The sequence below is a fragment of the Hypanus sabinus genome, chromosome 1, assembly GCF_030144855.1.
Source record: "Hypanus sabinus isolate sHypSab1 chromosome 1, sHypSab1.hap1, whole genome shotgun sequence".
Classification (NCBI taxonomy): Eukaryota; Metazoa; Chordata; class Chondrichthyes; order Myliobatiformes; family Dasyatidae; genus Hypanus; species Hypanus sabinus.
In genome coordinates this window covers 174396222-174410929 of record NC_082706.1, presented here as the reverse complement: position 1 = coordinate 174410929, position 14708 = coordinate 174396222, and the positions used below count along the sequence as shown (strand labels likewise).

Below are 14708 nucleotides of genomic sequence, written 5' to 3'. Positions count from 1 at the left end.
ATCAAAGTAAGTTGCACAGAGTTGTAAACTTAGTCAGCTCTGTGTCACGGGCGCTAGCCTCCATAGTATCCAGGACATCTTCGAGGAGTGAAGCCTCAAAAAAGTAATGTCCATCATTAAGGACCCCAATCGCACAGGTCATGCCTTGTTCTCATTGCTACCATTAGGAAGGAGGTACAGGAGCCTGAAAGCACAGTCAATGGTTCAGGAACAGCTTCTTACCCTCTGCTATCCAATTTCTGAATGGACATTGAACCCATGAATACAAACCCACTACTTTTTATTTCTATTTTTGCACTACTTATTTAACATAACTATTTATATACATACATACATACATATATACACAAGGGGGGATTGATATGTTCATGGCCTAAGACAGAAGGAGTCAATTTTAGAAAACCTAGCACATTTATTTTTCAACATAGTCCCCTCCTACATTAACACGCTTAGCTGAGTGGTCATGGAGCATATGGATCTTGGACCTCCAGAAAGTGTCCCAGTTGGGTGATTGATTAGTTTGTGGCCTAAGATAGAAGGAGAAGTGTTATATGGCTCTCTTTACATGCCCGTGCAGGTCAACTCTTTGAGTGATTATGCAGAAAGTTTGAAGTTAATAAGTCATCTCCTTCTACCTTAGGCCACAAGTGTGTGTGTGTGTGTGTGTGTGTGTGTGTGTGTGTGTGTGTGTGTGTGTGTACTTTCTGTAATTCATATGATGTTTTGCATTGTATTTCACCACATAAGCCAGTGCTATTAATGCTGATTCTGATAACCAAACATGATATTAAAATAAGAATGGCCACACCATTTTGGATTTATCACTTATAAAAATGTACACAACCACTGTATATATTTCCATTATTACTAAATTATGTGACACACTTGTGTTAATAAGGATAGTCCTGTACTGTACTCTGAAAAATAATGCACCCAGTATTACATCTCCGTCAACTAATGTGGGTATAATGAACTGTTACATAAGGATGCATGATGGCTAAGTAGGTCATTGACAACCATAAAAACATTCAGGTACAATTTGAATGCTATGAGAAAAGTTATTCTGGCAGTGTGATGTGACAAAAATGCCTTCCGTCATTGCCTCTTGCTGAATTTGTTGGATTTTCTTTTTCTCCTCTTCTTTGTTTCATAGTGCTCACATACCCTTAACTCCTGGTGGAGTCGTCAGGGCGCCGTTACAAGCTTTTTGCACCGATCTTTTTGGTGATTGCTCATCATACGGTGTGTCTTGGGCATCTGAAACCTGGCAGAATCCAGCCGGCCGGATTCGAACTCGGGAGCCTTCACTCTGAAGCCCAGCGCTGATGCCACTACGCAACCAGCCGGCTATTTAGTGGTAGGCACAACCAAAAACTTGTGGATCAAAAATATTAAATGAAGAAATAACTGGAGAAAATACTTCATTCTTGGAATTCAAATGGAATAGCACAGGCAGGAAGATACAAACATACCCACCAACATTTCCCCACCCTAGATAAAACCCTATAAATGGAATTAATATTTTTGATTTAAAAACATGTATCTCACTTTTAAGCGGAGGTACCTACCTTGACATAATCTTCACTGAAGGGATGATGGAATTTGGCAAAGGATATTTAATAAGATACCAAACTACAATGAAGCAACGTCTGCCCATACTCTTACTTTGAAATTGCCCATTAAAGATTTGGACTTTCTAAAACCTTGAGAAGAAAATAGTAGAGTTTGTAAATTTGCCCAGCTTTGAGAAATACACCTCAGCCTGCCAGGTACATCAAAGATGATTACTTATAGATCCCATAAAACTGTAAAAATATTGAAGGGCTGCAATATATCTATCTGGAAAGAAATATGACAGCATAATGCTGTTGTAAAATGCCATAAGGCTGTGAAATGCAGCACATTAGTGGCTGTAGATTGGTGTGAATTAGCACACACAAAAGCATGCATAATCTGCATATTATGACAGCATCATGTGCATTACAGGTTTGGAATGTCCCTTTGGAACAGAGATGATGGGCAGTTTCTTTAAGAAGGAGCTAGATAGATATCTGATGGATAGGGGAATCAAGGGATATGGGGACAAGGCAGGGACTGGGTATTGATAGTGAATGATCAGCCATGATCTCAGAATGGCGGTGCAGACTTGAGGGGCCGAATGGTCTACTTCTGCACCTATTGTCTATTGTCTATTGTCTATTTAGCCAGAGGGTGGTGAATCTGTGGGATTTATTGTCATGGTTATGGAGGTCAAGTCATTGTATATAGTTAAAGAAGATGTTGATAGGTTTTTGATTAGTAAGAGCACTGAACGTTATGAGGAGAAGGGGTTGAGAGGGTTAATAAAATGGCCATGACGGAAAGGCAGAACAGACTTGTTGGGCCAACGGCTTCCTTCTGCTCCTGTGTCTTGTGGTCTTACGGCTTTATGGTAGCAGTTCTGGTAGATCAGACCCCAGTGCTGGAGACAACACTTTCTGAAGTCTACAAGAAGCTGTGGCTGAAGAAACTATAGTGCCCTATTTTTCATGCTTCAGCAACACCCTGCATTCCAAATGCTGGCATTTGTTGAACACTGCTTAGTCTTCTAGATGTCAGAACAAATGAGGAGAAGCTGCGGAGAAAGCTTAATGGATTCCAAGCAGGAGGTCTGATCAATAGAGGATTTCTAGGAACAGCTCTCTTCAATGGATCTCACTGATCAGAAGTGTTTGAGGTGGAGCTGGAAGAATTTATAGAGACTTTGCTCAGGTTTCAGTTACAAATTAAGGTCAGGCTCATTGACAGTGGCAATGATGGTTCAATTCCTATAGCCCTCTGTGTCCTTGCAGGTCAGTGTAGGAGATATCTATATCACTCAGAGGCACAGCACTGCAATTATAATACAGGCCCACTCCATTATATGAAGTTGAATTAGAACGTAAAACGTTCAGCCCATGATGTTGTGATGACCTTTTATTCTACTCAAAGGCCAATCTAACACTTCCCTTCCCCCAAGCCCTCCCTTTTTCATTCATCCATGTGCCTAACTAAGAGCCTCAAATGAAGAAGGGTCTCTGTGTCTTGCAGAAGGGTCTTGTCCTGAAAAGTTGACTGTTTATTCATTTCCATAAATGCTGCCTGACCTGCTAAGTTTCTCCAGCATTTTATGTGTGTTGCTCTAAAATGTCCCAAATGAATCTACCTCTGCTGTCATCCTTGTCTATGTGCAAAAAACCTACCTCTGCCACCCTCCCTATACCTTCCTTCAGGCACCTTGAAGTTATAGCCCCATGTTTTAGCCATTTACACCCCGGAAAAAGTCCTGGGAGTTCAAGAGAAACACAAAGTTTGCCAATGGGCGTGGAGGTATTTCTTGAGAACTGTGAGCCCCCCCACTGTCTAGAACTTCATCAACTGTTCTTGTGTCACCTTCGGGATAATATTTCATTGGCATCCCATAAAATTCAAAACATACAAGGGACTTGATACCCTGAAGGTGCCGACTGGCTGCCTCAGTGTCTTCATTTGTGGCAGCCTCATGTCGCCTTCATCTTTGAGCCTCCACTGTCCGCTAGAGGGTTATTCCTTAACCAGAGTTATCACATCGTTATCTGAAGTACAGTATATCCATCAGCCTGCCAAGCCAGTGCTGTTGCACAGTACTTCACCTGCTTGATGTAATCAGTACATCAGGTCACTGAACCTGTGGTCACTTGAAGAAGGGTCTACAACTTCAATATAACATATACTCCATATATACATATATTATATATATTAAACATATATAATATATAACATTCTTTGTTGGCAAATGAGGAAAAGGTGGAGAGGTGGGAGAAGAAAAGGAAGTGTGAAAACATCAGCAACCCCATTCTGCTCAGGCTGTGTGAGATTAAATGACCTGATTAAGGTTTACTTTTGTTCTAATGCTGACTGGTTTGCACATTGTGATTGAGCAAAAAGCTGTAGTAAATCAGCACTCCAGAACATGCATAACAACCACTCTAATATCAACCAATCATTTTTGTACGTTCCCTTTCAGTCTGGCCCAAGAATATCATTCTGTCCTGGAGATCCAACTCCATTACCCACAAGTGATTGCAGCATGGTTTGGGGAAGGCTGCTAGGTTTCAGAGGAAGAAGTTTCAGAAGATTACCTCCAGCTGCCATGGCCATGGAAGGCCTGGTTTCAGCCTGTGCCCTCTCACCCTGTGTAGCACAATCTGGCCGGCTAGCTGACAGGGAACAGCAGGGACATTGGAGGAGAGGAAAGGGTGGAAGCAGGAATGTGCTGTAAATTAAGCGTCGTCCCAGTGCCATTACAGAGTCATTGTCATAGAGTTATAAAGCACAGGAATGGGCTCTGTAACCACGCTGAATCTTATGCCCAACTATGCTAATTCCATTCACCTGCATTAGGTCAATATCTTTCCATACCTTGTCAATTTAAGTGTTTACCTTATTTCTCCTTCAACTTAATAATTTTATTTGATTCCACTGCCTCACCTGGCAGCACATTTCACATTGCAGCTACTCTCTGTACATAAATCTTACTCCTCAGATCGTCATTACCTCCTACCTCTCACCTTAACCCCATGGCCTCTTGTTCTATGACACTCCTCTCATAGGGAAAGAGATTTTGACTGTCCAGCCTATCTCAGCCTTTCAAAATCGTATATACTTCTATTAGACCACCTGTTAACCTCTGTTCGGTCCACGGTAAAAGAAGCCCAGGCTATCCGATTGCAGACCATAACTAACGTCTTCCATTCCAGGCAACATCCTTGTGAATTTCTGCACTCTCTTCAGTGTAATAACATCCTTCCTATAGTGTGCTCATCAGAAATGCACGCAATAGTGTGGTCTAAACAGTGTTTTTTAAAGCCACAATGTGACATTCTAACTCTCCAGTATTCTATGCCCTCACCTTTGAGGACAAGCATGCCATATGTCTTTTTCACCACTCCATCCACTTATATTGCCACTTCCAGTCCAGCACAAGCTACAGCCACAGGAATCTTCTCTGTAAGAGATACAAGCATGGACTACCAGTGCAGCAAATCAACTGGCGCTACTTCCTCAATAAATAAGGCCCTAGAATACTTTGTTCATAAAGAAACAGTGCTGCTGAATGCTAAACTCATAATGACAAGGTTGTAAAATGAATCTTGATTGCACTGGGTCAGACAGATAGGGATTAATAATGTATTGAAATTCCAGGACTCATTTCCTCCATGTTTTATTCCCCAAAGAAACTGCATTGTACGCTAGGCAGCGTCTGTAAATAATAACTTAGCAACAGGTATACGGTATCAATATATTTCCTTTAATTAGGGCCTTTGAAATGCCATATTTAGTGTGGCCAGCTTTACTAAGGTGGCAGAGGAATCTTTAAAGATTAGAAAGCAATAGTCAGTAAGAGTTTTCCAAATAGCTACAGTATGGCAGCAATTGTAGATTCCCAGTGTGTCACACAATCGTCTATATTACACGGCAACATAATATTCACTACGAGACTGGACTACTTGTACAAAGTCCTTAGAGGGTATGAAGTTCTAAAACTTCTCCTTAGTCTGACAAAGTGCTGCATTGAGTAAGTGTCTGCTTTCAGCAGCTTGTCTCTTCTGCATCATCTTCCACTTCACTGGACAAACAATCTGAAACTCAGGCTAGATGCAAAAAAAGAAAAATAGCAATGACAGTTATCTGATATAATGCCAATATTGATTGTCTGGTGATGAGGCTTATAAAAAATAACATTTCATGTGTGCAAGAATCAGTCACTGCTCCTTCCTACATCTACAATTCCTAAATATTTCCATTGACTGAAGAATGTTATCAGGTTGAAATGATGGTTGATTTCAACAATGAGTGAAAGCCGAACACAAAAGCAGCAGCTTTACATTCAGCGCTGCCAAACAGAATGGTGCAAAGGTACAGGTGGGGCTTTACAGAGCACCTGCATTCAGTCCTTCAGAGCGAGTCTGAGTTCATGGTTGCCTGCCAACTTTAATTTTCCAGCCTTTATATTGCTACAACAAGGCCCAAAGCAAGCTTAAAGAAGAGCACTTTATTTTCCGTCTGAGTCTTTTAGTCCTGGTACTGAATTCTTCAGATTACTTGCCCTTCAATCTGTGTAAGATCAAGTCATTTCGGCCAATTGTCCATGTTGAGATATTGTCTCAGTTTTTCTCATTAGATTGATATAGCCCAGTCTACTGGCATGTCCCACAACCTTTACATTAACAATATCTGACACAAACAAAGGAGCATTATCATTATCTAATTATGCCATTATCCTATATGACCTAGTTTCATTCTACCCATTCCCGTTATCCTCTCAATTTCTCCCACCTCCTTCTCTACATTAAAATTACCATTTTAACCTCTCTTTCCTCACTCTAACCAAAAGTTTTGAACCTGAAATGCTATCTTTTTTTATCTTTCCACAGATACTGTCTGACCTGCTGTGTGTTTCCAACACTTTTTCCTTTCTTGGATCAGTTTTCCAGCTTACACATTTTTTCTTTATTTACATTTGTCTCACATTTCAGAAGGACCCCACTGGCTGCAAATCATCGAGCTACCTGGAAAGAGACAAGAAATGTACTCATTCAGTATGAATAAAAATGTCTTTTTTTATTTCTGTCTGTGTGTGTGCTTGCGAGTGTGTTTGTGAAACTCCACAGACTAGAAATTGGGTTGATTAGTCCCTTTTTGCATCAATGGAGCTGAGGTCAAGAAGGTTGAGAGGTTCAAGGTCCTAGGAGTGAACATCACCAGTAGCCATTTTCCTGGTCCAGTCACATTAAAGCCCTGGCAAAGAAAGTTCACCAGTGTTTCTACTTCCTCAAGAAGCTAAAGACATTTGGCATGCCTCCTTTGACCCTCACTAATTTTTATCAATGGATGAGGGTTGAATCTAGATGAAATCTAGATGAATCACGGCTTGGCGTAGCATCTGCTTTGGCCGTGATCTTAAGAAACTGCAGAGTTGTGGCCACAGTTCAGCGCCTCATAGGAATCAATCCCATCCCATCCATGGATTCTGCCTGCACCTCGCTGCCAGCATAATCATTAAACCCACGGACCATGGACACTTCCTCTTCCCCCCTCACGCCCCATCAGGCAGAAGATATAAAAAGCCGGTAAGCATGTATCATTAGGCCCAAGGACAGCTTCCACGCCACTGTTATAAGATTATTAAATAGTCCCCTTGTATGATAAGATATTTTCTTGACCTCACAATCTACCTTGTTATCATCCTGCACCTTATTGTCTCCCTGCACTGCACTTATTCTGTAACTGCAAATATTTATTCTGCACTCTATTATTATTTTAACTTGTATTACCTCAATACTCTGTTGTAATGTAATAATCTATACGAACAGTATGCAAGACAAGTTTTTCACTGATCCTCAATACATGTGACAATAATAAACCAATTTACAAGTGTATTGTCATTCAACCATTGACATGTATACCGCCAAACAAAACAACACTCCTCTAGACCAAGGTGCACAACACAGTACATATAACTCACACACAGCACATAAAGTTACATTACCACAATTAAATTAACAAATAATAAAATATATTCCAGAAGATTGATATTTAGCACATTTAGAAGAGTGACATTTATGACACAAGTTAAAAAGTAAACAGTATAAGGATACTGGTGCTTTATACGTGATGAGACCTTGGCGGTGGCAGAGAGTTCAGTAGTCTCATGGCCTTGGGGAAGAAGCTGTTTATCATCCTCACAGTCCTTATCCTAACGTTATCCTATCTCCTGCCTGATGGTAGGGTGTCAAAGAATTGTGGTACTGATGTAAATGATTCTTGACAATGCTAAGAGCCCTGCGTATGCAGTGCTTCAGAGGAACATCTCGGATGGGTGGAAGAGATACTCCGAGTATCCTCCTGTCAGTCCTCACATTCCTTGGTAGGATCTCGTGGTCAGATACCTTGCAATTCTCCCTACCAGGGAGAAAGCAATTCCAGATTTATTGTTGTGCAATGAACCAGATTTGATCAGGGGCCTCGAGGTAAAGGAACCATTAGGAGGTAGTGACCATAATATGATATGTTTTAACCTACAATTTGAGAAGGAGAAGGGAAAATCGGATGTGTCAGTATTACAGTTGAACAAAGGGAACTATGGAGCTATGAGGGAGGAGCTGGCCAAAGTTCAATGGAACAATACCCTAGTAGGGAAGACAGTGGAACAACAATGGTAGGTACTTCTGGGAATAATGCAGAAGGTGCAGGATCGGTTCATTCCAAAGAGGAAGAAAGATCCTAAGGGGAGTAAGGGGCAGCCATGGCTGATGAGGGAAATAAAGTGCAGGTTAAAAATAAAAGGGAACAAGTATAACATAGCAAAGATGAGCGAGAAACCAGAGGACTGGGATGCTTTTAAAGAGCAACAGAAGGTAACAAAAAAGGCAATACGCCAAGAAAAAATGAGGTACGAGACAAGAATATAAAGGAGGATAGTAAAAGCTTCTTTAGGTATGTGAATAGCAAAAAAATAGTTAAGACCAAAATTGGGCCATTGAAGACAGAAACGGGTGGATTTATTATGGGGAACAAGGAAATGGCAGATGAGTTGAACAGGTACTTTGGATCTGTCTTCACTAGACACAAACAATCTCCCAGATGTAATAGTGGCCAAAGGAACTAGGGTAAAGGATGAACTGAAGGAAATTTATATTAGGCAAGAAATGGTGTTGAATAGACTGTTGAGTCTGAAGGCTGATAAGTCCCCGGGACCTGATGGTCTGCATCCCAGGGTACTTAAAGAGGTGGCTCTAGAAATCGTGGATGCATTGGTAATCATTTTCCAATGTTCTATAGATTCAGGAACAGTTCCTGCTGATTGGAGGGTGGCTAATCTTGTCCCACTTTTCAAGAAAGGAGGGAGAGAGAAAACAGGGAATTATAGACCGGTTAGCCTGACATCAGTGGTGGGAAAGATGCTGGAGTCAATTATAAAAGAGGAAATTACGACACATTTGGATAGCAGTGGAAGGATCAGTCCAAGTCAGCATGGATTTATGAAGGGAAAATCATGCTTGACTAATCTTCTGGAGTTTTTTGAGGATGTAACTATGAAAATGGACAAGGGAGAGCCAGTGGATGTAGTGTACCTGGACTTCCAGAAAGCTTTTGATAAAGTCCCACATAGGAGATTAGTGGGCAAAATTAGGGCATATGGTATTGGGGGCAGAGTACTGACATGGATTGAAAATTGGCTGGCTGACAGGAAACAAAGAGTAGTGATTAACAGGTCCCTTTCGGAATGGCAAGCTGTGACCAGTGGGGTACCGCAAGGTTCGGTGCTCGGACCGCAGCTGTTTACAATATACATTAATGATTTAGATGAAGGGATTAAAAGTAACATTAGCAAATTTGCTGATGACACAAAGCTGGGTAACAGTGTGAAATGTCAGGAGGATGTTATGAGAATGCAGGGTGACTTGGACAGGTTGGGTGAGTGGGCAAATGTATGGCAGATGCAGTTTAATGTGGATAAATGTGAGGTTATCCACTTTGGTGGCAAGAACAGGAAGGCAGATTACTATCTAAATGGAGTCAAGTTAGGAAAAGGGGAAGTACAACGAGATCTCGGTGTTCTTGTACATTAGTCAATGAAAGCAAGCATGCAGGTACAGCAGGCAGTGAAGAAAGCTAATGGCATGCTGGCCTTTATAACAAGAGGAATTGAGTATAGGAGTAAAGAGGTCCTTCTGCAGCTGTACAGGGCCCTGGTGAGACCCCACCTGGAGTACTGTGTGCAGTTTTGGTCTCCAAATTTGAGGAAGGACATTCTTGTTATTGAGGGAGTGCAGCATAGGTTCACAAGGTAACTCCCAGAATGGCGGGACTGTCATATGTTGAAAGATTGGAGCAACTGGGCTTGTATACACTGGAATTTAGAAGGATGAGAGGGGATCTGATGGAAACATATGAGATTATTAAGGGATTGGACACGCTGGAGGCAGGAAGCATGTTCCCGCTGATGGGTGAGTCCAGAACTAGAGGCCACAGTTTAAGAATAAGGGGTAGGCCAATTAGAACAGAGATGCGGAAAAACTTTTTCACCCAGAGAGTGGTGGATATGTGGAATGCTCTGCCCCAGAAGGCAGTGGAGGACAAGTCTCTGGATGCTTTCAAGAGAGAGTTAGATAGAGCTCTTATAAATAGCAGGGTCAAAGGATACGGGGAGAGGGCAGGAACGGGGTACTGATTGTGTATGATCAGCCATGATCACAGTGAATGGCAGTGCTGGCTAGAAGGGCCAAATGGCCTACTCCTGCACCTACTGTCTATTGTCTATTATCTAATTCCCGTAGTAGATGGTGATGCAGCTGGTCATGGCACTCTCAAAGGTGCTCCTGTGAAAATTGGTTAGAATGGGGATGAGGAGGAGAGACGCACTTGCCTCAATCTCCTCAGAAAGTGGAGACGCTGATATTTTCTTGACTAAAGAGGTTGTGTTGAGGAACCAGGCAAGATCGTCTATTATGCGTACTCCTAGAAACCAGGTGCTCCTAGCTCTCAGCACGGAGGAGTCACTGATATGCAATGATGAGTAGTCAGCCTGCACCTTCCTAAAGTCCACAATCATCTCTTTAGTCTTGTCCACGCTAAGACTCAAGTTGTTGTGCTAACGTCATTCTACAAGCTGCTCTATCTCCTCCCTATATACCATTGTTGTTGATGGGTAAAACACTGCTGTGTCACCAGCGAATTTGATGATTCAGTTTGAGTTGGATCTAGCTGACTTGGTTTTCGATGATGGCCAAAGTGCAGAGGGAGAGACACAGCAGTGTGATGTACAGTTCACTGGTTCTTAATAAGAACTGTGGAAAACCAAAGGAAAATGCTAAATGCCAGGCCAACAGGGGAGCGAACTAAAATGCTCAAACTAAAATCTAACACAACCACTGTGGCTCGGAAGCAGAAACTCAATACTAAGTAAGTTCTACTCCTTTGCAACATCAATCAAAATTGTGACCTTCCTTCCTGGAATGTGTACTAAGATAAGCAGATACACTTCAGTCAAAAATCAACAAGACAGAAACTAAAGAAAGGGAGTTAAATACGACCACAAATAAACCTTAAAGGGCTGGCATGAGCCATACCCTTCCCAATCTACTAGGTACTGGAGCCTGCACTGCACCAGGCAAGATGCTGCTGTACAGAACAGACCAGGGACCCATCCACCAAGCGGGGAGGAGGGGTGATGAGCAAATGGGGACGAAGTCATCAATTTTGCACTGGGAAACATGGAACTCTGGGTGAATCTTCACTGATGGTGGAAGCCACAGTCTATCAGAGGCTCCCACATAGCATGGAGCCAACTTGAATCTCTCTACTCTTAAAGCAAGTTATCTAGATGCCAGCCAAACTTTTTCCCCTGGCTTCAGCAGCCCCATCAGCCAGCTGGGCATGTTGTTTCTGAGTGCACAGCAGAGAAGCCCTGGCCGTCTCCCCATGCATTTGTAGTATTGGCCAGTTGCTCAGCAGCAGGAACTCCCACATCAGTCTCCTGGTCAGGGAAGGGTGGGGGCTGGAATCCTTTTTGGCATTCAAAGAAGGACGTGCCAGTGGAGGACGACTGAAGGTTATTGTGGGAAAACTCTGCCAAAGCCAGTTGGGAGCTCCAGGTTGTGGGGTTGGTAGAGAAAAGGCAGGCAGGGCAGTCTCCAGCTTCTGATTCACTCTGAGTCTGGCTGTTAGATTGGGGGTGGAAGCCTGATGAGAGGCTGGCTGTGGCTCCAAAAAGAGAACAGAAAGCCTTCCAAAAACGGGATGTGAACTGTGGTCCTTGATCAGACGCTGAGCAGCCTGAACACATGTTAAGCTATGAAAGTGGCAGCTTCACGAGCTGATGGGAGCTTGGGGAGAGCAACGATGGGGGCTGCTTTGGAGAACTGGTCCTAAACTACCGGAATGGTGGTGTTCCCGTCTGACCGGTGATGAAAGTCACTGAGGGGTGGGATGTGGGGTGGTGAGGGCACAGGCAGCAGGCAGAGCCGACCAGCGGGCTCTGACTCGTTGCCTTGTGCTGGGCACAAGTAGGACAGGCAGAGTCAGCATCGTGGACATCTTGGGACATTGACAATCTGAGATGTCAATCTGGCAGGAGAGGGCATCAGCCTTGGCATTCTGGCTGCCAGGGTGGTAGGTGAGTGTGAAATTAAACCAGGTGAAGAAGAGAACCCAACAGGCTTGAAGGGAATTAAGTCTCTTGGCATCCCAAATGAAGGAGAGGTTCTTATGATTTGTCTTTCCCCTCCACACAGTATTGCCATGCCTCCTTGACAGCCAGAAGTTTTCAGTTCTCAATATCATGGTTACACTCTGTAGGAGTCAAGTGACGGGAAAGAAAAGCACAGGGGTGCAGCTGATTATTTACATAAGAGCACTGGGAGAGAACAGCTCCAATGCTGACACCTGATGTATCAACCTTGACAGGATGGGTCTGGATGTTGTACCACTGGAGCAGTTACTTTAGCTCTGAGAATGCTTGGTCAGTTTCACTTGACCATAGGAACCCTGCAGTGGTCTTCTCGGTGAGTGCATTTATGAATGTCATGATGGAACTGAAGTTTCTGATGAAGTGGTGCAAACCCCATGAGAAAATGTACCTGTTTGACTGCAAATGGTTTGGATCACTCTGTTACTGGCTGAACTTTAACATAAGTTCATTTGAACACTGGAAGTGGTGAGGATGGAACCCTAATGACACCTGCTCTTTGTGGAACTCACATTGCTCTGGCTTGGCAGAATGCTTGTTCTCGAGAAGCCATCTAAGAACCTTCCAGATATGCTGGATGTATTCCTGATGAGAGCAGAAATAGATAAAAATGTCATCCATATACAGAAAAACAAACTGATACAACATGTCCCAGAACGCATCATTGACCAGGTCCTGAAAAACAGCAGGGTCTTAGCCAGACCAAAAGGCATGAGACGGTACTTATAGTGACCTTTGGAGGTGTTGAATACTGTCTTCCTCTCATCCCCTTCTTGGATGCAAACCTGGTTGTAAGCATTGCACAGATCTATTTTGGAAAATACATTTGCTCCATGTAGATGTTTGAATGCAGAGGCAAGTTGGGGAAGAGGGGAGGTGTACTTGACTGTAATGTTGATCAGGGTCTGACAATCAATGCGGAATGGAGCTTTTCATCCTTCTTGCTCAAAAAAAAAGAAGCACACTGCTGCTGATGATGTTGGCAGGTGGATAAATCCTAAGGCAATGCTTCCTTGATATATTCTTCCATGGCCACCATTTCAGGACAGGCGAGGGCAAAGAGCTGGCCCTAGGGAGGACTAGAACCAGTTAAGAGGTCAAAGGCACAATCATAAAACTTGTGTGAAGGCAGGGAGATGACCTTCTTCTTACTGAAGACTTCAAGAAGGTCAGAAACACCTGAAAACACCAGACAGGTCTACACTAGCAGTTTGCATAGGAAGGGATATGTTTCCAGGGGCTTAACCTGGACCTAGACAGGTATACAGGCAGGTCGGTCCCCACTCCTGGAGCGCCTTCATTGACCAATTGGCCCACAGGTTGTGTCGAGGTAACCGGTGAAGGCCAAGCACCAGCAGTGAATCAACAAGATAGGAGAGCCTATGGTTACCCTTTAGCACAAGTTGGAGGGGTTCTGTGGAGAGGTGGATCTTGCCAGTGTCCAAGAGCCAACCATCCAGAACCTTGACATCAATATATGCTCTTCATTGTTGAGTCAGAATTCCCCATCTTTGTGCCAGAGACATATCCATGGCTGAATATTTTCCATTTCCTTTTCCAATTCTGTCTTGAATATTCATCTTTATAGTAAAAGATAATGTCTGGAAGACTATGGGCAGCACATAAGGGACAGGATGCTGAAGGGGGCATGGAATCACTAGGGTGATGCATGGACTGAGGAAATATAAATGAAGCTAGAGTTAGATGCCTGCTCATGGTTTACCTGGTACTTAAGCTACATCAACTCTCCTGCTGAGCTTTCGGTTCAGATTCACTTATTTATCACATGTACATCAATATATACACTGAAGTGTTTTGCTTGTATTAACAGACAACACAACCTAAGGATTGGTGGGAGCAGCCCACAAGACCCGCCACACAGCTGGAACCAACATGGCATGCCAACAACGTTCAGCAGGCAATCACCAACAAAACACAACAGCAACAGCAAAACAAGCCCCTTTCTTCCCGTATACAAGAGAAAAGGTAACTTCTGTGGGAATGGCATTTGTAACAGTGAAACACAACAACCAACAAGCTGCATTGGGTTGCTATTTGGTAAAACCAGGAAGGGCAGCATTGTGGGGGCGTGATTGGCTGAGACAACTACAGCGTGATTGGAGATCCATCCACCGTTTGAATGCCACACCCCTGCAATAGTCAACTGAAAGCAAATTTAAAAAGGTGCTGGATAGTGCCACGGCAGAACCAGAATCAGGTTTAATATCATCGTCATATGTCATGAAATTCCTTAACCTCATGACAGCAGTACAATGTTACGTTAAGTATATATATCTCTATTAAATAGTTAAGTTAAAAAAAACAGTGGAAAAAAAAGAAATTAAAAAATATAGTGGCATAGTGTTCATGGGTTCAAATTTCATTTAGAAATCAGATGGCAGAAGTGAAGCAGCTGTGTTTGAATTGCTGAGTGTGTGTCTTCTGGCTTCTGTACCTC

At 43.0% G+C, this 14708-nt stretch overlaps 1 long non-coding RNA gene across 2 annotated transcripts in view; it reads left to right on the top strand.

Annotated features, from left to right (window-relative positions):
- The window catches only part of LOC132382145 (uncharacterized), a 29289-nt gene that overhangs the window by 6205 nt on the left and 8376 nt on the right, over window positions 1-14708 (top strand). For both annotated transcript variants that reach the window (XR_009508224.1, XR_009508220.1), the window contains exons 2-3: window positions 1154-1357; window positions 14082-14236. This is a non-coding gene — a long non-coding RNA (uncharacterized LOC132382145). The remainder of the gene's footprint in view (window positions 1-1153; window positions 1358-14081; window positions 14237-14708) is intronic.